This window comes from Nerophis lumbriciformis, linkage group LG17 (assembly GCF_033978685.3).
Source record: "Nerophis lumbriciformis linkage group LG17, RoL_Nlum_v2.1, whole genome shotgun sequence".
Classification (NCBI taxonomy): domain Eukaryota; kingdom Metazoa; phylum Chordata; class Actinopteri; order Syngnathiformes; family Syngnathidae; genus Nerophis; species Nerophis lumbriciformis.
This window is the reverse complement of record NC_084564.2, coordinates 22796547-22819955: the sequence shown is the minus strand read 5'-3', so window position 1 is coordinate 22819955 and position 23409 is coordinate 22796547. Positions and strand designations below refer to the sequence as shown.

The following is a 23409-nucleotide window of genomic DNA, read 5'->3' as shown; positions in this document are numbered from 1 at the left end:
CAGGTTCCCTAGCCCTGGTCCAAGGGTATGTTTTGTTTTTTTATTTGACTTTTCAGTTTATGTTGTGATACCTCCATTGAAGGACACCATGGGGGTAATCCAAGTATGATGTTCAACCAACTCTAATAAGTCCAAACCTGAAGTCTGAGATGGCTACTCTAAGATAGGAAACGCTAAATGCCGGGTTCCAAAAAAGCTGATTTGAGTTACCCGGTAGTTCAATCAATTCTGAATATGTTAACTCTGAGTTAAGACTACAAATAAAAGTCACAAACAGTGGAGCGTTGATTCTACAATTCACCGTAGCAACTGTGGACAGAAGAATCCATCTTCATACCCAGCTGGAAGTGAAAGTGTTAAAGCGTGTTTATGAACACTTTCTAAGAAAGAAAAGTAATACAGTAAAATAATATTATTCTGAAGTGGGAGATAATTACTGCCAGAGTCAATGCGTAAGTCTAATCGCAGAATTTTTTGGAAAAGTGGAGGATATGGAATAAAATGTAATTTTAATTTAGGTACAATCTCGATAAAAAAAAGGCACATGGAGGCATCTGAAAATAATATATCTTATTTATCTTGTATTTTTATTTGACATGTAAAGTCAATGCAAATGCAAAGTAAATATCGTGGAGAATCGAGTGAAGAATAATAATCTATAGATATGTTTTTAACCAAACCAGGCACTTTATTTTAGTCCAATTTGCTTTTCTTAAAGATAGGCTCCAGCACCCCCCGCTACCCCGAGAGGGACGAGCTGTAGAAAACGGATGGATGGAAGCATTATGTATCCAAATGTGACATATTTCTTGAAATAAGAAAAAGATAATCTGCCATTTGAGCTCTTGTTGGCAGGTTATTTTGCTTATTGTAAATCATGGATTCTCAAACTCTGGTACATTTACCACTAGTTGTTCGCGGGCTCCATCTAGTTGTACGCCTAAGAATCGCTTGATTAGAGTAGTGTTTTATTTTCCTATTTTCAACACAGTGTTACTGTTCAAGCTGTATGTAATGTTACAGTGGCCAAAAATATTAAATATACTTGTTAAAAACAACAACTCTGCCTTGTTTTAATTAATACTTAGGCCTACTACGCTACTGTTTTAATGTTGGTCATTATAGTGGTACTTGGAGAGCCAAGTTTTTGTCAGGTAGTACTTGGTGAAAAAAGTTTGAGAACCACTGTTACAGCCTAATAATTTAAAAAAACAAAAAATCTACTTCAATTTAAAAATATATATTTAAAATTGAATTATGACTAAAACAGATTACGTATCCAAAATCAAGGAACAATTTTGTTTTTCGTTTTCTTTTGCTAACAGTTTTTTTTCTTACCAGTTCACTTTATAATAAAAGTAATTAAATTAATATCCTCCTGAAAACCAACATCCTCCACTGTGGACATGTTTGCACTAGTTTGGAGGACACTATGGCTCCCTGCAGGATATAGCACACATTTTAGTTATATTTACAATAATGAAAACATTTATATGCTTCTCTTTGTTTTTTTAAACAAACCAAATTACTATTAAATATCTAAAATATTGCACTTAATCTGCTTTCTGGAATACCCCCCAGTAATGGGAAATGAAGATATGATCTATCCATCCATTTTCTATACTGCTTGTCCTCATTCATCACATGACACATACCTGTATATACAAACAACCATAAACAAACTCCACACCGAGATATCCATGGCCGTCTGGCCAAAATTTAAACGAATAGTCCACCTCTTGGTCTGTGATGAAAACCATAGAACAAAATACGGAGGGAAAAAAAGTTGTCTCTTATGCCACTAGCTTAATGCTAACATACAATAGGCGAGCCCATTTACAGAAATTTACGGGCATTAGCATCCTCATCGTTTTAGACTTGTACAAACCAATTAAGAACCTCCAAAAAGTTAAAAAATTATCAGTAAAAAGTCTGATTAAAACATCCATCCATCCATCCATTTTCTACCGCTTATTCCCTTCGGAGTCGCGGGGGGTGCTGGAGCCTATCTCAGCTACAGTGTACCTCTAATTTTATTTTTATTTTTTTATCAAGGGTTGATTTGGAGAACATGAATGCCTGGAGATGGCAGCAAATAATGTACAGTATATCTGTATATCTATTTACTGTAAATGTTACCTTCCTGTATCACAAAATATTGAAGAAAAAAAAGCAATTTTTTTCAATGTATGAGAAATTGTGGATGGACTACAGAGTCGTGTTGCTGTGACTTATGTCAAATTACTTCGATACATGAGATTATGAACTCGCACATATGCAGACAAAATAACCGTTTGGTATAAGACAGGGGTTCGCGGGCCGGAACATGCCCGCGAACAGGTTTATCCGGCCCGCAGGATGAGTTTGCCAAGTATAAAAATGACACTGAAATTTTTGAATATAAAAAACCAGCTGTTTAAATGTGTCTACTGGATGCATACTTGCCAACCCTCCCGATTTTTCCGGGAGACTCCCGAATTTCAGTGCCCCTCCCAAAAATCTCCCGGGGCATCCATTCTCCCGAATTTCACCCAGACAACAATAATGAGGGCGTGCCGTGATGGCACTGCCTTTAGCGTTCTCTACAACCTGTCGTCACATCCGCTTTTTCTCCATACAAATAGCGTGCCGGTCCAGTCACACGTTGTATGATGCTTCTACAGACACACGTAAGTGACTGCAAGACATACTTGAGCAATCGCCATACAGGTCACACTGAGGGTGGCTGTATAAACAACTTTAACACTGTTACAAATATCCACCACACTGTGAACCCACACCAAACAAGAATGACAAACACATTTCGGGAGAACATCCGCACGGTAACACAACATAAACACAACAGAAGAAATACCCATAATCCCTTGCAGCCCTAACTCTTCCGGGCTACAATATACACCCCCGCTACCACCAAACACCTCCCCCTCCCCCATCTCCCGAATTCGGAGGTCTCAAGGTTGGCAAGTATGACTGGATGTCGCAATAGCAATTCTTTGTATCTTTGTAGATGATGCTACATATGTACAAAATAAGCCACATGATGTTAGTACATCAGTCGAGGAAAATGAGCAAACTACATAAAAAACATACTGTAATTTGATTTTTATATAATTCTTATATCTTAATACATTGAAAATGAACACCAAATAGTTGACTGATGAACGTTATCACATAATTTATTCAGAAAATATAAATAACAACAAATAAAGTATATATACTATTAACCGCAACAGGTAATTGTAAAAAGTAAAAACAACAACATTATGATTTGTACATTTTCAGAATGTGCTTGTTCTATTTTTAAACAAAGAAAACAATCTGAAGTTGTCTTTATTTTTAAGTTATCGTGCCGTGATTTTACCAGTCCGGCCCACTTGGGAGTAGACTTTTCTCCATGTGGCCCCCGATATAAAATGAGTTTGACACCCCTGGTATAAGACCAGTGCTTCTTGCTAAGTCCTGGCATGGTTAGCCTAGTGTTTTGCGTTGTGTTTGTTTGTGTAGACAAGTTGTCATTTGAGATAAAACATCACTGCTTTTGAAGGCCATGATTATCTACATGTAATAGTCGAAGGTCCAAGTGAAGGACTTCAGTCAACCTGTGGCTAATCCCTATTAGATAAGCAGCTCTTTGGTCTTTCTCTGAAGTCCCAACGTCTGTTTGGCATCCCTGCCACTTGGCAACAAAACCCACTACTTCCTACTTCCGTGTACACGCACAAATCAAATTTAAATGACTTCTGGCATGATGGGAAATATTCCCACAGCGCCACGATTCCTTCAACATTAAGAAAACATTGATAACAAATCTTTTTTGACTCACATTTGTACGCATGTGTGTGCGATTGCATCTCAGTGTGGGCCACTTCCTCCCTATGCCTCGCTCCCATGATGACGCAAACGCCCCCTCCATCGTCTTTCCCACGTCCCCAAAACTACAGAAGGGGGTCCCCGCAGATATAAAATAACACAGAGCGTTTGGAAGGATATGGGAAAGGCCAACAGGGACGGTATTTTCGGCGGCTGTGTTAGTAGAGGCGTCCCATGACATGACTTCACAAGTATGAGAGCACAAGTTTGAGAGCATTCCTTGTTGCTGGCATATTGTAGCTAAACATAGACTGGCTTCACTAAAAGCTGTTTCAATCTTTAACAGTGATAGTAATAAATGCTACTTAACAAACTGGTAAATGTAATGCAAATACCACTGTGACAAAACGAGTATCAAGTGTGGAAACAAAGTAAAATTTTACCATTCATACATAAATGTATTATAGGGGGTCGTAATAAAACACATAATCAAGCTCAACGTTGACGACGAACAGCCTTACTGTTTTGACGGTGCTATTATTTTTCCCACAAATACATCACACAATGTTTTTGAACCCCAAAGTTTGACCCCTGTAAATCAGAGTGACTTGAAATTTCTCCCACAGCTTAATGCGCTCTACACCAGTGTTTCTTAACCATACAGGACCGCCAAAAAATATCTGTGTCTCAGCTGTAGACTGTATGGGCTGCAGCGGTACTCAGGTGTAATACAATTTTCCACCATTTACGGCAATAAAGACAATCTCTTAAGCGCAAAAATGATGACAAACGCGGTTGAACTGTATTTTAATTTGTACTTAAAATGTATTGACAATGTATATATATTTATTTATATATCCATCCATCCATTTTCTACCGCTTGTCCCTTTCGGGGTTTTATATATATATATATATATATATATATATATATATATATATATATATATATATATATATATATATATATATATATATATATATATATATATATATATATATATACATATACATATGTGTACTCATTTAGTTACAATGTAATTATTTTTGCACTATAAATGTATTTTTCATCAGTTTTCATTACTTTTTTTGCAGTATATTTGAATAGTATTTATTTTTGTAATCTGACAAATACATCACATAATGTATTTGAAGCCCAAAGTCAGAGTGACTTAAAATTTCTCCCACAGCTTAATGCGCTCTACACGAGTGTTTCTTAACCATACAGGGCCGCCAAAAAATATCTGTGTCTCAGCTGCAGTCTGTATGGGCTGCAGCGGTATATATAACCCCAAAAGGGACAAGCGGTAGAAAATGTATGTGTATATATATATATATATATATATATATATATATATATAAAACCCCGAAAGGGACAAGCGGTAGAAAATGGATGGATGGATGGATTTATATAAAAATTGTCAATCAAATTTAAGTACAAATTAAAATACAGCTTCACCGCTTTTGTCATAATTTTTGCGCTTAAGAGATTGTCTTTATTGCCGTAAATGGTGGAAAATTGTATTACACCTGAGTACCGCTGCAGCCCATACAGACTGCAGCTGAGACACAGATATTTTTTAGCGGCCCTGTATGGTTAAGAAACACTGATGTAGAGCGCATTAAGCGGTGGGAAAAATTTCAAGTCACTCTGACTTTAGGGTTCAAATACATTATGTGATGTATTTATCAGATTACAAAAATAAATACTATTCAAATATACTGCAAAAAGATGAATGAAAACTGATGAAAAATACATTTATAGTGCTAAAATAATTACATTGTAACCAAATGAGTACACACACACACACATATATATATATATATATATATATATATATATATATATATTTTGTGTGCTCTGCAGCGGTACTCAGGTGTAATACAATTTTCCACCATTTACGGCAATAAAGACAATGGTAAATGGGTCGTACTTGTATAGCGCTTTTCTACCTTTTTAAGAAACTCAAAGCGCTTTGACACTATTTTCTATATTCACCCATTCACACACACACATTCACACACTGATGGCGGGAGCTGCCATGCACGGCGCTAACCATCCATCCATCCATTTTCTACCGCTTATTCCCATTGGGGTCGCGGGGGGCGCTGGAGCCTATCTCAGCTACAATCGGGCGGAAGGCGGGGTACACCCTGGACAAGTCGCCACCTCATCGCAGGGCCAACACAGATAGACAGACAACATTCACACTCACATTCACACACTAGGGCCAATTTAGTGTTGCCAATCAACTTATCCCCAGGTGCATGTCTTTGGAAGTGGAAGGAAGCCGGAGTACCCGGAGGGAACCCACGCAGTCACGGGGAGAACATGCAAACTCCACACAGAAAGATCCCGAGCCCAGGATTGAACCCAAGACTACTCAGGACCTTCGTATTGTGAGGCAGATGCACTAACCCCTCTGCCACCGTGAAGCCCCCGGCGCTAACCAGTCCCATCAATCTCTTCAGCGCAAAAATTATGACAAAAGCGGTGAAGCTGTATTTTAATTTGTACTTCAATTTTATTGACAGTTATATATATATGTATACATTTAGTTAGAAAATAATTATTTTAGCACTGTAAATGTATTTTTCATCAGTTTTCATTCGGTTTTTTTGCAGTATATTTGAATAGTATTTATTTTTGTAATCTGCCTGACCTAATTCACACACACACATTCACACATTCACACACCGATGGCGGGAGCTGCCATGACGGCGCTAACCAGTCCCATCAATCTCTTCAGCGCAAAAATTATGACAAAAGCGGTGAAGCTGTATTTTAATTTGTACTTCAATTTTATTGACAGTTATATATATGTATACATTTAGTTAGAAAATAATTATTTTAGCACTGTAAATGTATTTTTCATCAGTTTTCATTCGTTTTTTTTTTGCAGTATATTTGAATAGTATTTATTTTTGTAATCTGCCTGACCTAAGTCTTAATAATAATCTTTGTGATAAACACATGCTTTCATTAAATTTGACAAGCTTTATCCTGTTAAACTGTAATTAGGTTAGATTTAGTTTTAGCCCCTCTGTGGTGGAAAAGTTGGGCTCGAGGTCAAAAAGGTTAAGAACCTCTGCTCTACACAACCCACACTGTAACTTTAAGGTGATTAGTCAAATAACCACGAAATTTCGTATGCAACTTTTCGGCGAACAACACATTCTAAAAATATTATTGTATTACTAAAATAGAAACAAAGACTGAAATGAAATGGCTTGGGTAATACAACAAGAAAAAGATAACACAAAACTGACATGCAGGATTTTTATTCGCTAGTATGCCAGCATGTCCTCCCAGGCATTTTGACCATTACTCCATAGGCCATACAGTAACTTATGGTCATCATCGCACCTAATACCTTCCTGTTGTGATGGCTTTTAAAATAATTATCACCAAAATAAAAAATTAAAATCACATCATAATGGCGGCAGTTTAGCTATACATCCTTTCTGTATTATCAAAGACAATGTACTGTATATATTATTGATGGCCAGCCACAAGCACTGAATGCTTCTGATGGACTAACTTAAGATATAATTGGAGCTACTGTATAGTTGGCATCTCATCAGCAACAGTATTACATATTATTAATCAAATTTGCCTCGAAAATACTCCGTTGTTGACTCATGCCCACATGCTTGTGTCGCTAAATGCTTACCCTGACATGGTTTGATTTCAGGCATGTCATATGATCTGACATGAATAATATGAAGAGAAATGATCACAAGGAGCCTTTTAGCGCAGCATCAGCTGTTTCTATTCAGGGAACAAAATCCAATCATAACTGGAACAAACAAAATAAGAAGTACATTGCATTTAGAAGTCAAGATAACTGACCTTTGCCAAGGTCCAACAATCCAATAATAATATTAATATAACCCTCATGCCCGTGATTGAATTGTTGCATTGTGTTTACCCTAACTTCTCAAATTATAACAGGGTGTTTATTTATCACTTTTAACACTTTTGTTCATCAGTATTTATTTAGCAGTTAAATAGGCTTTAATTGAAACATTTCCCGTATTCACAAAGAAATTAACGTGAATATCAAAAAATAGTCCTAAAAGCACCTTTATATTGATCTCCACCAAAATGCCAGAAGTGTCAAACTTGTTTCCAGTGAGGGCCACATCGCAGTTATGGCTGCCCTCAGAGGGCCGTTGGTAACAGTAAATCATATCTAAATATAAATGGACTTGCTTTGTGATATTACTATGCATTTGATTACATATATATATATATATCAATATATACACACATATACAGTATATATATATACATACTGTATATATACAGGTACATATGTATATATATGTATATATATATATATATATATATGTCTTAATAAGGTTATCCAAAAAATAGTGCTCGATACCGTAGTAGAGCGCAATATATGTATGTGTCAATCATCCTGATGATTGAGGGGACCCCCCCTCATGAAACAGGTCTGTAGAGATGAAATAGTCTTGTGATTTTTTTCCCCACACATACATATATATATATATATATATATATATATATATATATATATATATATATATATATATATATATATATATATATATACAGCTCATTCACAAAAAAATGTATTATAATATATACATATATATAATATATATGTATTTTTTTTTAAATGGACATTGTAAAAATTAATCCATAGATTTTACAGTAAAAAACTGGCAGCTCATTCACCCAAATGTTACTGTAAGATGTACAGTGTTTTTACAGCATATTACTGTAAATGGGAAAACTGTGCAATTGTTTTTTTACAGTACATTTCTGGCAACTGAGCTGCCTTTGTTTTTGCGGTAAAATATACAAAGTACAATGTACAGTTTTTACGGGAAACAATTTAAAGAATAATTTGTTTTGAAATCATAAGTGAAGCAGATAATCAAGTATTTACTTTTATTTTAACAAAAAATGTGTTTTGAATGTAGCATTATATAATATTTTTTGCATTATTAGATCATATTAAAGTTAAAAAGATATGCAATTGCATGGAGTATAGAGATTTTTTTTTCTGTCACAATGGAAAACATACCTTATTGACACATATTATTTTCAGGCTTTCGCGGGCCACATAAAATGATGTGATGATGTGATGCCTTGCTTCTGCACAAAACACACCCAAAAATGAATGTTTCTTCCAAATGTAGAACTTAATGTACATTTTGGGGGAATTTTGCCCATCATCCGCAATCCATATGTGAGACAAGAAAATAAATGTATTTGTATTTTCTGTGTTCTAGATAATCAAAAATAGCTATCATGAGGCAGCTAACAATGCAGGTAATTCTACTATTACGCTATAAAAAACGCTCCATTTACATGACATCATCTGCATATCAACCTAGCTATAGCGACATTGTTCTTGTAGGTGTAGGAGCTAACACTGAGGTACTACTTTTCTAACATTGTGACACAGGGCCCTGCTCACAGCAGCTCAGGCTATCCAGAATGCTAATGCTTGCTACTGGAGTTGCTGCTCCTAGTGCTGCTGAATCAACTTTGAGTTTGAAACTTAAGAAATCCCACACACTACCAGCTAAAAATACGGACCAACTGAATCAGTGGATATACTCGCTCTCAACTCTATAACATTGCTAGAAAGACACAGCAAGATGCTTATTTCCTCCCAGTAGTTGTTACCTGTTTGTGAAGAGTATGTTGAATTTACCATCTAAACAGGGAGCTCAGGTCTTGTGCTAAAAGATACATCCATCCCATCAGTCGGCATCCCAGTGAGAGAGGACATTGTAAGTGACTGTTTTGTTATGTTCTTATTTTGTCCACAAAACGTTTAGCACTTAACACTACTGCTATATGATGGTTTAGTTTTTCACTATAGTTGGATCTGCATCTAAATTGTGTAGCTCATCGTCCATGTATATAATAACTTGTTCCAAAGTAGTCATCCTTAGCTCCCACAAAGTCTGTCATGATTAGGGGTAGATGTTGTTGTTGACAGAAGTAACATTCGTAGCTATGTGCTCTGTGAAATCAACGTGCCTAGCTAAAGAGTTGTGGTAATGCTTAAAATGACCAAAATACTGTAAATAACACATGTTATCATGAATGTGCCAGTTTGAAGTTTTTTAAATGTTATTTAGATAGTTTTATAGGTGGAATAGATCAATCCCTATTACTTGCAGTGTTAGCCACCCTGTGCTAGCAGTTTTTTACTACCAAGAACGCACAGAAGAGACAGACGTGTGTGTTCTTGCCTCACATAACAATTGTAGATGATGGGCAAAATTCCAAAATAAAGTGCAGTTTCCCTTCATTTTTTTAGGCATACCTAAAGCTATTGAGAAGAGCAGAGAACCATGAATGTTAAGTGCTTCCAACGGCGTAGTGTAACTAAACAATAATGTGAAGCCACATCAGTTGACTGTGTGGAGTCAAAAGGCACGGCTGCATTAGGTTAAAAGCATCCTAATGTGCATTTAGACCAGAGCAGAACATTATTTCAGGGAAACAACATCCATTATTAAGCAGGGGGAGGCAAAGCGTCCTGACAGGACTCTCGTCTCCACATGTGGCTCCCCTGGGACCACCTCGCATCAACCTGGAGCCTCCAAAACAAAACATTCTGTCTCCACCTGTGGCACTTTTCAACTGTTATTTAGATGGAGCTGTCAATGTGCAGTGTATGTGATTTATTTTCCCTGTTCTGTCACACATTTGTTGCTAGGCAGAAATCACTTGGGTCAGTTTTCCACTGCCCCAAAGCCCATTAAAAACATATATACAGTAGATCCCCGCCTGTTCGCTGTTTGACATTTGCACAATGGCTATTTCCATATTTTTTCACTGCTTTAAAGTGTAAATAATTGTTTTTTAAACTTTAACGGAAAGTGGTTTGATGGTGCTATCTGCAGGGAAAAGCAGTGCAGCAGCTATGAATCCAGCAGAGAGCAATGTCTCACAAGTCAATATAGTCAACATTTTCGAGCAGGAAGACGCTTTGTCGAGTAACAGCACGTTTCGTAAGTACAATATTGTATACTGTATGCCTGTGATTGTATCTGTGGATGTCTTGCGTTCTTTTCCATTAATTTATATGCAAATTAAAGTTAAAGTACCAATGATTATCACACACACGCTAGGTGTGGTGAAATCCTTTGCATTTGACCCATCCCCTTGTTCAACCCCTGGGAGGTGAGGGGAGCAGTGAGCAGCAGCGATGGTCGCGCGCGGGAATCATTTTTGGAGATTTAACCCCCAATTCCAACCCTTAATGCTGAGTGCCAAGCAGGGAGGTAAAGGGTCCCATTTTTATAGTCTTTGGTATGACTTTGTCCGGAATTGAACTCACGACCTACCGATCTCAGGGCGGACACTCTAACTATTAGGCCACTGAGTAGGTGTAACAAATGTATATGTTATAGAAATACATTATGTATTTTAGCTTAAGCAGCATGTAAGAACCATATTTTTCGTTTCCAGCTTGAAAGAAATTACATTATTGGTATTATCGGTTGGCAGCACGGTGTCGCAGGGGTTAGGGCATGTGCCTCACAATACGAAGGTCCTGAGTAGTCCTGAGTTCAATCCCGGGCTCGGGATCTTTCTGTGTGGAGTTTGCATGTTCTCCTTGTGACTGCGTGGGTTCCCTCAGGGTACTCCGGCTTCCTCCCACCTCCAAAAAACGTGCACCTGGGGATAGGTTGATTGGCAACACTAAATTGGCCCTAGTGTGTGAATGTGAGTGTGAATGTTGTCTGTCTATCTGTGTTGGCCCTGTGATGAGGTGGCGACTTGTCCAGGGTGTACCCAGCCTTCCGCCCATGTGCAGCTGAGATAGGCTCCAGCACCCCCCACGACCCCATAAGGGACAAGCGGTAGAAAATGGATGGATGAGTATTATCGGTTGGCAAGGCACGCTCTGCCAACGACGTGGTGCGGTTTGTAGAGCGGCCGCCATCCTAGTCCCGTCCGATGTGTCCTTGGGCAAGACACTTCACCCTTAGCCTTGATGGGTCGCGGTTAGGGCCTCCCGCTATCAGTGTGTGAATGGGTGAATGTGGAAATAGCTTTGAGTACATTGAAGGTAGAAAAGCAAGTATAACCCATTTATATCAAAAATATGATTAAATGATAACATACGATTGTTTATCCACATGATTTGCTGCTTTGCATTAAATAGAAAATACATATTTTACTACTGGGCCTGGTGGTTACTTCCTGACCCATTATTTGTCTACTGACTACTACAGCACTACTCTCATTATTTAAGTCTCTTTAAAGCTGCACTCCCAAACTAAACTTTACATGACAAATTGAAAGCATATGCCTCACAGCTGAAAAAAAAAAAATCATACACTGTAAAAAGACGTGAGGCCATGCTGGATGATGTCAGTCCCACAGGTGCAAGCAAGCTAACGTCTGGAAAGCTAGACCGCCTTGCAGTGTAGTGTTGGCTTACGTTTCACTTCCAGTGTTATTGTTGTTGCAGTCGATGCTCTGCAGGCTGATGTCTGCACTGACTGCTGTTTTGGGTAAAGCTCACCACAATGGTCAATAACAATACAATTAATTAAAGTGTGTTATACAGTGCTATAAAACACACACAGCCTTCAAATCTCCTAGTGTACCCACATTTATTTTACTGTGCTATACGATTTGATTGTAATTTGAATCATACAAAATAATTCCATTATTTGTTTATTTGTATTTACTATACAGTGGTATATTTTATTTTATATTATTTACGTTTATTTCTTGAAATTATGCAAAAATTAATAATAAAATACAATACTTTATATATTAATTAATGTGTGTAAATGACATTTGTAGTGCCCTATAAAGGTTGTGGTCACAAAGCATTGGAATACATATTATCAAAGTGTTATAATCATTAAATAAATGATTAATAACATAAAATGAGCAGAAGCATTTCAATCATAAGAAGAAGTGCCTATTTTTTAACTAACACAACCACTAAGCAAGTTATACAATCCCTTGTATTGTCACATCTCGACTATTGCCTAGCAATATGGTCTAATGCATCTAAACAAGAACTAAATAAAATCCAGCTTACCCAAAACAGAGCTGCGAGACTAACTATCCATTACACATTTAGGACCGTCATTGAGATAATGCATAATGAATTGTCATGGATGAGAGTTGGTGAAAGACTAGCTTGTAGTTTGATTCTATATTTTTTTTAAACATCTATACATACCATAAACCTGCTTATCTGTATTCTCAGCTGTTGCTTGCTAGTGACAGTCACAACTATAATACCAGGCTAGCCCTGAGAGGTGCTCTCACCCACCTTAAACCCAAAACTGATGTTTTGAAAAAGCCTGGTATGTATAGGGCAGGGGTCGGCAACCCAAAATGTTGAAATAGCCATATTGGACCAAAAATACAAAAACAAATCTGTCTGGAGCCGCATAAAATTAAATGCCATATTACATACAGATAGTGTGTCATGAGATGTAAATTGAATTAAGAGGACTTAAAGGGGAACATTATCACAATTTCAGAAGGGTTAAAACCATTAAAAATCAGTTCCCAGTGGCTTATTTTATTTTTCGAAGTTTTTTTCAAAATTTTACCCGTCACGCAATATCCCTAAAAAAAAGCTTCAAAGTGCCTGATTTTAACCATCGTTATATACACCCGTCCATTTTCCTGTGACGTCACACAGTGATGCCAATACAAATAAACATGGCGCATTGAACAGCAAGGTATAGCGACATTAGCTCGGATTCAGACTCGGATTTCAGCGGCTTAAGCGATTCAACAGATTACGCATGTATTGAAACGGATGGTTGTAGTGTGGAGGCAGGTAGCGAAAACGAAATTGAGGAAGAAACTGAAGCTATTGAGCCATATCGGTTTGAACCGTATGCAAGCGAAACCGACGAAAACGACACGACAGCCAGCGACACGAGAGAAAGCGAGGACAAATTCGGCGATCGCCTTCTAACCAACGATTGGTATGTGTTTGTTTGGCATTAAAGGAAACTAACAACTATGAACTAGGTTTACAGCATATGAAATACATTTGGCAACAACATGCACTTTGAGAGTGCAGACAGCCCAGTTTTCATCAATTAATATATTCTGTAGACATACCCTCATCCGCTCTCTTTTCCTGAAAGCTAATCTGTCCAGTCCAGTTGGAAATGCATCTGCTTTGAGTGTCGCAGGATATCCACACATTCTTGCCATCTCTGTCGTAGCATAGTTTTCGTCGGTAAAGTGTGCGGAACAAACGTCCAATTTCTTGCCACTTTCGCATCTTTGGGCCACTGGTGCAACTTGAATCCGTCCCTGTTCGTGTTGTTACACCCTCCGACAACACACCGACGAGGCATGATATCTCCAAGGTACGGAAAACAGTCGAAAAAACGGAAAATAACAGAGCTGATTTGACTCGGTGTTTGTAATGTGTTTGAGAAAATGGCGGATTGCTTCCCGATGTGACGTCATAACGTGACGTCATCGCTCCGAGAGCGAATAATAGAAAGGCGTTTAATTCGCCAAAATTCACCCATTTAGAGTTCGGAAATCGGTTAAAAAAATATATGGTCTTTTTTCTGCAACATCAAGGTATATATTGACGCTTACATAGGTCTGGTGATAATGTTCCCCTTTAAAGGAAACTAAATGACCTCAAATATACCTACAAATGAGGCATAGTGATGCAATATGTACATATAGCTAGCCTAAATAGCATGTTAGCATCGATTAGCTTGCAGTCATGCAGTGACCAAATATGTCTGATTAGCACTCCACACAAGTCAATAACATCAACAAAACTCACCTTTCATGCATAACCTTAAAAGTTTGGTGGACAAAATGAGACAGAAAAAGAAGTGGCATAAAACACGTCCTAGAAAGTCGGAGAAAGTTATACATGTAAACAAACTACGGTGAGTTCAAGGGCCGCCAAAATTAGTAGGACAAAACGGCGCTTGCCAAATACTCGATTCAGTGGAGCATGTTAAATATAAACAGTGTGCTTTGCAACAATTAGGGAGGTTTGTGTCATGTTTGTCCTCCTACAGAAACCATATTAAAACAAAAAATAGATTTTTTTCCCCTCATCTTTTTCCATTTTTCATACATTTTTGAAAAAGCTCCAGAGAGCCACTAGGGCGGCGCATGCGGCTCTACAGCCACGGGTTGCCGACCCCTGGTATAGGGCAATCACTTACTGGAATCGACTTCCACAATATCTGGTATCAATCACCAGCACAGTGGGTTTTAAGAATAGATTGAGAGGAGCAGTATTGCGGAAATTTTTGTATTACAAAATTGTATTATTGATCATGTTATACTGCATTGTAATGTTTTGTTTTGTGACTGTGTGATGCTGCAGAGTCTTGCAGCATCGCGTGGACATCGGGGGCGGTACCACTGGATTGGCAGACCGGGGTGGTGGTTCCTCTCTTTAAGAAGGGGAACCGGAGGGTGTGTTCTAACTATCGTGGGATCACACTCCTCAGCCTTCCCGGTAAGGTCTATTCAGGTGTACTGGAGAGGAGGCTACGCCGGATAGTCGAACCTCGGATTCAGGAGGAACAGTGTGGTTTTCATCCTGGTCGTGGAACTGTGGACCAGCTCTATACTCTCGGCAGGGTCCTTGAGGGTGCATGGGAGTTTGCCCAACCAGTCTACATGTGTTTTGTGGACTTGGAGAAGGCATTCGACCGTGTCCCTCGGGAAGTCCTGTGGGGAGTGCTCAGAGAGTACGGGGTATCGGACTGTCTGATTGTGGCAGTCCGCTCCCTGTATGATCAGTGCCAGAGCTTGGTCCGCATTGCCGGTAGTAAGTCGGACACGTTTCCAGTGAGGGTTGGACTCCGCCAAGGCTGCCCTTTGTCACCGATTCTGTTCATAACTTTTATGGACAGAATTTCTAGGCGCAGTCATGGCGTTGAGGGGATCTGGTTTGGTGGCTGCAGGATTAGGTCTCTGCTTTTTGCAGATGATGTGGTCCTGATGGCTTCATCTGGCCAGGATCTTCAGCTCTCACTGGATCGGTTCGCAGCTGAGTGTGAAGCGACTGGGATGAGAATCAGCACCTCCAAGTCCGAGTCCATGGTTCTCGCCCGGAAAAGGGTGGAGTGCCATCTCCGGGTTGGGGAGGAGATCTTGCCCCAAGTGGAGGAGTTCAAGTACCTCGGAGTCTTGTTCACGAGTGAGGGAAGAGTGGATCGTGAGATCGACAGGCGGATCGGTGCGGCGTCTTCAGTAATGCGGACGCTGTATCGATCCGTTGTGGTGAAGAAGGAGCTAAGCCGGAAGGCAAAGCTCTCAATTTACCGGTCGATCTACGTTCCCATCCTCACCTATGGTCATGAGCTTTGGGTTATGACCGAAAGGACAAGATCACGGGTACAAGCGGCCGAAATGAGTTTCCTCCGCCGGGTGGCGGGGCTCTCCCTTAGAGATAGGGTGAGAAGCTCTGCCATCCGGGAGGAGCTCAAAGTAAAGCCGCTGCTCCTCCACATCGAGAGGAGCCAGATGAGGTGGTTCGGGCATCTGGTCAGGATGCCACCCGAACGCCTCCCTAGGGAGGTGTTTAGGGCACGTCCGACCGGTAGGAGGCCGCGGGGAAGACCCAGGACACGTTGGGAAGACTATGTCTCCCGGCTGGCCTGGGAACGCCTCGGGGTCCCACAGGAAGAGCTGGACGAAGTGGCTGGGGAGAGGGAAGTCTGGGCTTCCCTGCTTAGGCTGCTGCCCCCGCGACCCGACCTCGGATAAGCGGAAGAAGATGGATGGATGGATGGATGGACTGTGTGATGTTTTTTGCCTGGACCCCAGGAAGAATAGTCTCCACTGCGTTGTAGACTAGTGGGGATCCTTAATAAACTAAACTAAACTAATTACTTTTCGGCAATTATTTGCAACTATAAGTTCCACCTGTGCCCCTACAAAGACGTTTTGCTTAATGGCGGCCATGTTTTTTTTAACCAATCTTGATCAAATTTGAGCTACAAGTGCTTGTCAGTCCCATAAAGGTGTATACCAAATTTCATGGAGATTTGACTAAACATCTTAAAGTTACAGTGGGTGTTTTGTAGAGCGCATTGAGCTGTGTCAGAAATTTCAAGTCAATCCGACAATGTGGTTTAATAACAGCGCCACCATGTGGTTTATTTGTGAGGTAAATAGTAGCACAGGCAACACTATAGAGATGCATGTTTCCACAAATGTTCACCTTTTTGTGTGTAGTGGTTCAAAAGTGGAATACAGTAGGAAGGAGATTCAAATTGCCCCATTTGTCACGGTTTACATGACACGTGAAACATGAAAAATTGGGGGTTTGCACTATCACCTTTAGTCGCCAGATGGCAGTTGCGTGTTGAATATCTTAAATGTGTTTTGTGTCAATTCCAACTTTGACCACAGCGTCAGTTGCTATGTAGAGTGGCGTTTTCCATTATTTTCAGCAGACTGCATTGCAAAACCCCTCTCCTCTCACGGGATATCCACCCAGGAATGGGGCCATATGAATCCATTCCCTACAAGAGTTAACCGGAGCATTCTAGTTATTAGCATTTAGTGGCACATACAGTACCTGTTTTCTTACAACTCAAGCTAGTTTGAATGTTTCTGGGTGCATTTTTTATTGCACACATTACTGCCATATATTACATGTCCCATAATTCCCCGACATCGGCAATGCCTACTTAATTTGTTACTTCACACCCGATGCTTAGTGCAGGAATGTTCATCATTTTCTGATATACAATCGTCGCCCATGTAAAAGCCCCACCCTTACAAATCTCGGCATTGGCGTCAGTGTGAATGACAAGCGGGAACAACTGGCTCTCCTTTGGGGGCTAGTAAGCAACCTTTGACTTGTGTCGGGAACAAAAAGCTGATTGAAATGTTTCCAAAATGATACTAACCAAGAAATTAAAGAGAAAATGCTCAAGGAAATATAAATATTGTCCAGTCATATTTAACATTTCTTGCAATTGGATGATTGCATGAGAGGCTCAGTTTCAGCTCCATTATTCACTTAGATCAGGAGTGTCCAAACTTTTTCCAACGAGGGCTACATAAAGAAAAATTAAAGCCACTTTTATATATTTTGTACTTTGCAATGCTAAAATCAACACAAAATTGATCAATATATTGCAAGTCATATTCTAAACAAAACATATTTGCCTTGTGTTATACTGTAGATAACAAAGCAAATTAGTGTAATAAATTGGGGCCGTAAGCAAAATTGTATTTTGAAACCTCCATTACAAAAAAAGTTACATTTTTGTATTATTGTAAAGCAATTTTTATACTTTTTTATTACAATTTTAATTAAATATGATACATATTTTGTGCTTAAATGAATTCACGGGAAATATTTTTTTGTGAAAAATATCAAATTTAACAGAATACAAACTTTTATTTGCTTCCTCCATATCGGAGTCATCCAGATTAGATCCCGGTACAGCTTCACAAACTCAGCACATAAGGGGGACAGAGGTAACAGTGAGGGAAATTTGCCATTATACTCTTATTGGTGACAGAGCAGGAAGGGGCTAGGAATATGTTTGCGGTAAAATGTATTATGAAGCACTCTGTCATTCATCAATTGACATTTTACCTGTGCTTATTCACGCAAAACACGAGAACGTTCTACGCATATAAGCAGGGGCGGGCGGCCCTGGTGTTATATACAATCTGATTCCCTTGAGATATCTAATTTCTTCTTGTACTTCTTTAATAATATTATTTTTATTCCACCAACTAAAACCTTTGTAAGGGCTTTAGCAAACTTAAAAACTTACCATACAGAAATTTGCACACATGTTCATCATGAAATCATCAAAGGCCATACACATGTCCCCCCCCCCCTCTCAGTGAGCTGTGGAGTCCCCCAAGGCAGTATATTGGGGCCTTTACTGTTGGTAGTATACATAAACGACTTGTCATCAGCATGCGACTGTGAATTGTTCTTGTTTGCGGATGACTCGGCCCTGCTGGTATCAGACAGGGACAAGTCACAGGTGGAGAAAATCCTCAGTGCTGAACTCTGTAGTACTTGCACCTGGCTCGCTGACAACAAGCTATCCATAAACTTGGGTAAAACGGAATCCATCCTGTTTGGGTTCCACATAAACCTTAAGAAAGTCAATGACTTCACTATAAAAGTGGGTGACATTGTTATCACCAGGAAGGATGAGGTCACCTACCTAGGTTCCATTCTAGAGGCTAATCTTTCCTGTGATAAAATGGCAACCAAGGTAATCAAAAAGGTCAACCAACAAACGAAATTTCTCTGTAGAATCTCCTCTCTGGCCAACAAAAGCACCATGAAGATTCTGGCGGGAACTCTCGTTCAACCCTTTTTCGATTACGCATGCACCTCCTGGTACCCTAGCACCTCCAAAACCCTCGAATCTAGACTCCAAACATCCCAGAACAAGCTAGTCAGATTACTTCTAGACCTCCACCCCAGATCCCACCTCACTCCTACCCACTTCTCCAAAGTGGGCTGACTCAGGGTGGAGGACAGAGTAAAACAACTTGCACTGAGCCTAGTTTATAAAATCCGCTACACCTCCCTGATACCGAAGTACATGTCAAACTACTTCCTTAACGTAAATGACCGCCATAACCACAACACCAGGGGGAGCTCCACTAACCACGTTAAACCCAGATTCCGATCTAACAAAGGTCTTAACTCATTCTCTTTCTATGCCACATCAATGTGGAATGCGCTCCCAACAGGTATAAAAGAAAGGGCATCTTTATCCTCCTTCAAAACCGCAATAAAAGTACACCTCCAGGCAACTTCAACCCTAAACTAACACCCTCCCCGGATTGTTGTTAATAATCAAATGTAAACAATCAAATGCAGATATTTTTCTTATGCCTTCTGATCTCTCTCTCTCTCTCTATGTCCACTACTTGCTGTACATATCCTACCAAGTCAGACCTACACTGTTTCAATATCCATTTCTCTGTTCTCAATTGTTGATGACTGATGATAACAACCAAACCTAACCCCCCCCCCCCCCCCTCCACACCCCGAATTGTAAATAATGTAAATAATTCAATGTATACACCCTGATGATTATCTTGTGTGATGACTGTATTATGATGATAGTATATATCTGTATCATGAATCAATTTAAGTGGACCGCGACTTAAACAAGTTGAAAAACTTATTCGGGTGTTACCATTTAGTGGTCAATAGTACGTAATATGTACTTCACTGTGCAACCTACTAATAAAAGTCTCAATCAATCAATCAATCAAGCACAGATCGTCAACCATTTAGATTTTTAGGTCCCATTTTGGGGATGATTTGGGCCGGTTCAATGGTTTTACCTTGTTTTTTGTGTAGTGTTCTAACCCTGGATGTGTTTATTTTATCTTAAGAATGTGTCAAGGGCCAACAAAAAAAGGGGCTGCGAGCCACACTTTTGACACCCCTGACTTAAATCATTTAATAAATGTCAACATCCAACAATTCTCACATTTATGATACATAAAGATGCATTCAATTGCAACATTCCAAAACATTTCAGTATACACACGGAAAAATAAACTATATGTAGTGTTTTAGTTTTTTGATCATTTGTAACAAACATAATAGGGTCTTCTGTAGCTTCCCTATGTGTATGTTGTAATTCCTCCTCACCACTCGGGGCGCTATAGGAGGCAAGGTGTGCTATCTAGGTGTGACAGAAGAAGTGCAAAGACTAAGCAGGAAGTGTCCCTTTTGTAAGTTCTTATCAAGATATATACTGCTTTTTTACTGCTTACAAATATACCTAAAACAGCCAATAAGCCACTTGTACAAAAGTACTGTTGGTCACTCTTATTGACAAGTTATTAATAAGATCAGACATCACAAGAAGTCATCAGACACTTGGCACACCAGAAGGTGAGTCACAATCATCAGATACTTGTTTTTAGATGAAAATATGTGACAAAAGTGTTTCTTGGTAAAATCAGCTCAGCTACTTTTATTCCTTACATCTTATCTCCGAAATCCCAGTTGCAAAATTACTGTGAATTTTTTTCCCGCAGGAATTAGGAGGAATAAACTTGAGACATACACAAAATTTCAGGTTTACCTGTAAGGACAAATTAAATAGTATTTAAAAAACATTATCTGTAGATATGATACACAGTTGAAATTTAGGTTGAAGTGTTTTTTAAATGTATTGAAATTATGTATTTTGGCTCTGGAAATGAACATACATTAGAAAAAGTTGCAAATAATAGCTTTTTTCATTATTATTATATTGTTACGTTCAACGTTTATATTTTCATTGTAACATCATTATTATTATTATTATTTGTATCTATATTAATCTACCATACAGCCAAAATGTCACCAGAATATGAATAATTTAAGGGCATTTAAATTTAGCATGTAAAAAAAATACTAAAGCTACAGTCAACCAAAAATCAATAATGACATTAAACAATCTGCAGTCAGAAAAAAAAAAAAAAAAAAAGATGATACAAATGTATTGCATGCATGTCAGCCAATGAAATATTATGTTTGCTGTGAGAAAAAATATTCCAAATTTTCAGTTAATTATTTTCACAGTTCAGCAGCATATTTGTATTATTCAGTAACTATACTTCACATAAATAATTCATACCATTAAATAATTAAAGAGGACATGAAATATATAAATCTCTTATGAAATAAATAAATAATGAATAGTTTCAGTATAATTATTTAAGGTTATATTTGACAATATCATTCATTTATGAACAATTGAATCAATTATTCCACATGTATTAATTAATAATATTTAAACTATTTGTGTAAATAATTTTGGCCTCCATAGAAAATCTATCTACTTATCTATTATGATAACGATAATGAGAGTACGTCATCATCGCCAGAGGACACGTGGCCTTTCAACCCTTTGGAGCAGTCAGAAGTCACATCCTGCTTTTCTAGCCGTCTCAAAAGGTAAGCTCATTTTGTCTTGGAGGAATCTGCAGACGCCACACAAAAAAAGCCTTCATCCTGTTTTGTGTTTTTACTGATTTTGACTGCAGAGCCTGTGAAACGTCCTTTGTCACCTCTGACCTCGCTGAAAAGAGGTTGAAACAACAAAGACCAAGAAGAAACAGAAGGATAATGTGAGTCTGGAGCATTAAAAAAAGCCATCTTTATAACAATGACACAAAAGACATCTGAGTTTGAAACAAAACAGGCATTCATCTGATGTGATTTAGCAGGAAGCACTGTAGATTAAAAAAGAAGCTTGATATAATCGTATTGTTTAGATCAAGCCAAAGTTTGTGCCACAGCTAACATCACATCTTTAGATGAGCAGTAACATTAGCAACAATGACAGGCTAACACAATCTGAGACCACTGCTGGCTGGTTCGCCAATTTTAAATTTAATAGTAAATTAAAGCACCGATAGCGTCCAGATGACCAAATTACATGAACATGTTTTTTTTTATGTATTTTTGCACCTGAAAAGGAACCTGGCAGTCATTTATTATAATATCAATTAGTTTTTGAGTAATTGGTAGATAACTACAGTAACTGTACTTTGAACACCACCTTTCCATCACCAGACTTAAAATGCCGCCCCTTTTTGGTATGGCGTCATCTGCAGGACTGGAGCCCATTTTCCCTCATACACAGTGTGGATAAAGGCATGTAAAACTATTATTACAAATACATAATTGCATTTTTTTTGTCACCCCGGTCCATGATTACTTCCAAACTGATATGGTTAACATTATGAGCAAAAAATAAATATAGAACAATCAGCATTTCTGGACTTCCCTGCTCTTCCATAGACATCATAGCCTGTGTTTCCTAATGCTCTTTCAGGATTTCCGAAAGCATCTTGAGGAAACATCAGTAGAAGAGGACGCAAAATAGAATACTAACAACTTACATTATTTTTTTATCGCATTTGAGCGCTGCTTTTGCTCTTCTTTCTCAATTTTCCCGCAGCTTCTGACTAAGTATTTCTCCCTTCAAGGGTGCTCCTGATTTTCGGCATCACATTTGGCTTGAAGCGGCTGTTTGCAACTTGCTCACAGTTGCATTTTACGAAGCAAAATATACAACAAACACACCACCGGCTACCTTATATTACCATTAGTTGTCTAACAAAACACATTTATTTTACAGTTGTCCATATTTTTCATAATTACTACGTTTATGGGGACATCATTTTTAGGTTCACAACTATGAAAAAGGTGCCAAAAGTGTTAGCTATACCAGGGCCCTTTAAGTCATCTGTGGCAATAAAAGACAAACAAGGCATACTTTTGACATGGTAATGTTCTCATAACTTGGGAACCTTGGCCTTAACCCCTTCAAAAACTTTTGGAATGACTGTCTAGCCAAAAGCTAACATACTGTAGCAGTCTATAGAAATCACATACAGATGAGACTCCAATGCAGTCACACAATATCCACATTAAAGTCCTTTGTTTACAAAAAGATGCTCACTGATGGTCCTATCATGTCAACAGGATTGGGAGCAAAATAGGGTAAAATACAGGAGACCTTTAACATCTCAGAGTACTATAATGTTGTTTTATTTGACATGTTGTCGTTTTGCTGGCCTGTGCTAACACTGAGCATTCGTCTCATTACTTCTAC

General features: G+C 38.6%; 1 protein-coding gene and 1 long non-coding RNA gene across 5 annotated transcripts in view; one reads left to right on the top strand and one right to left on the bottom strand.

Annotated features, from left to right (window-relative positions):
* The window catches only part of mcamb (melanoma cell adhesion molecule b), a 74911-nt gene that overhangs the window by 41450 nt on the left and 10052 nt on the right, over positions 1-23409 (bottom strand). The window lies entirely within an intron of this gene.
* On the top strand, positions 20453-21851 carry LOC140679502 (uncharacterized). The gene is made up of 3 exons (XR_012050921.1): positions 20453-20693; positions 21616-21743; positions 21833-21851. It is a non-coding gene; the product is annotated as an uncharacterized lncRNA (long non-coding RNA).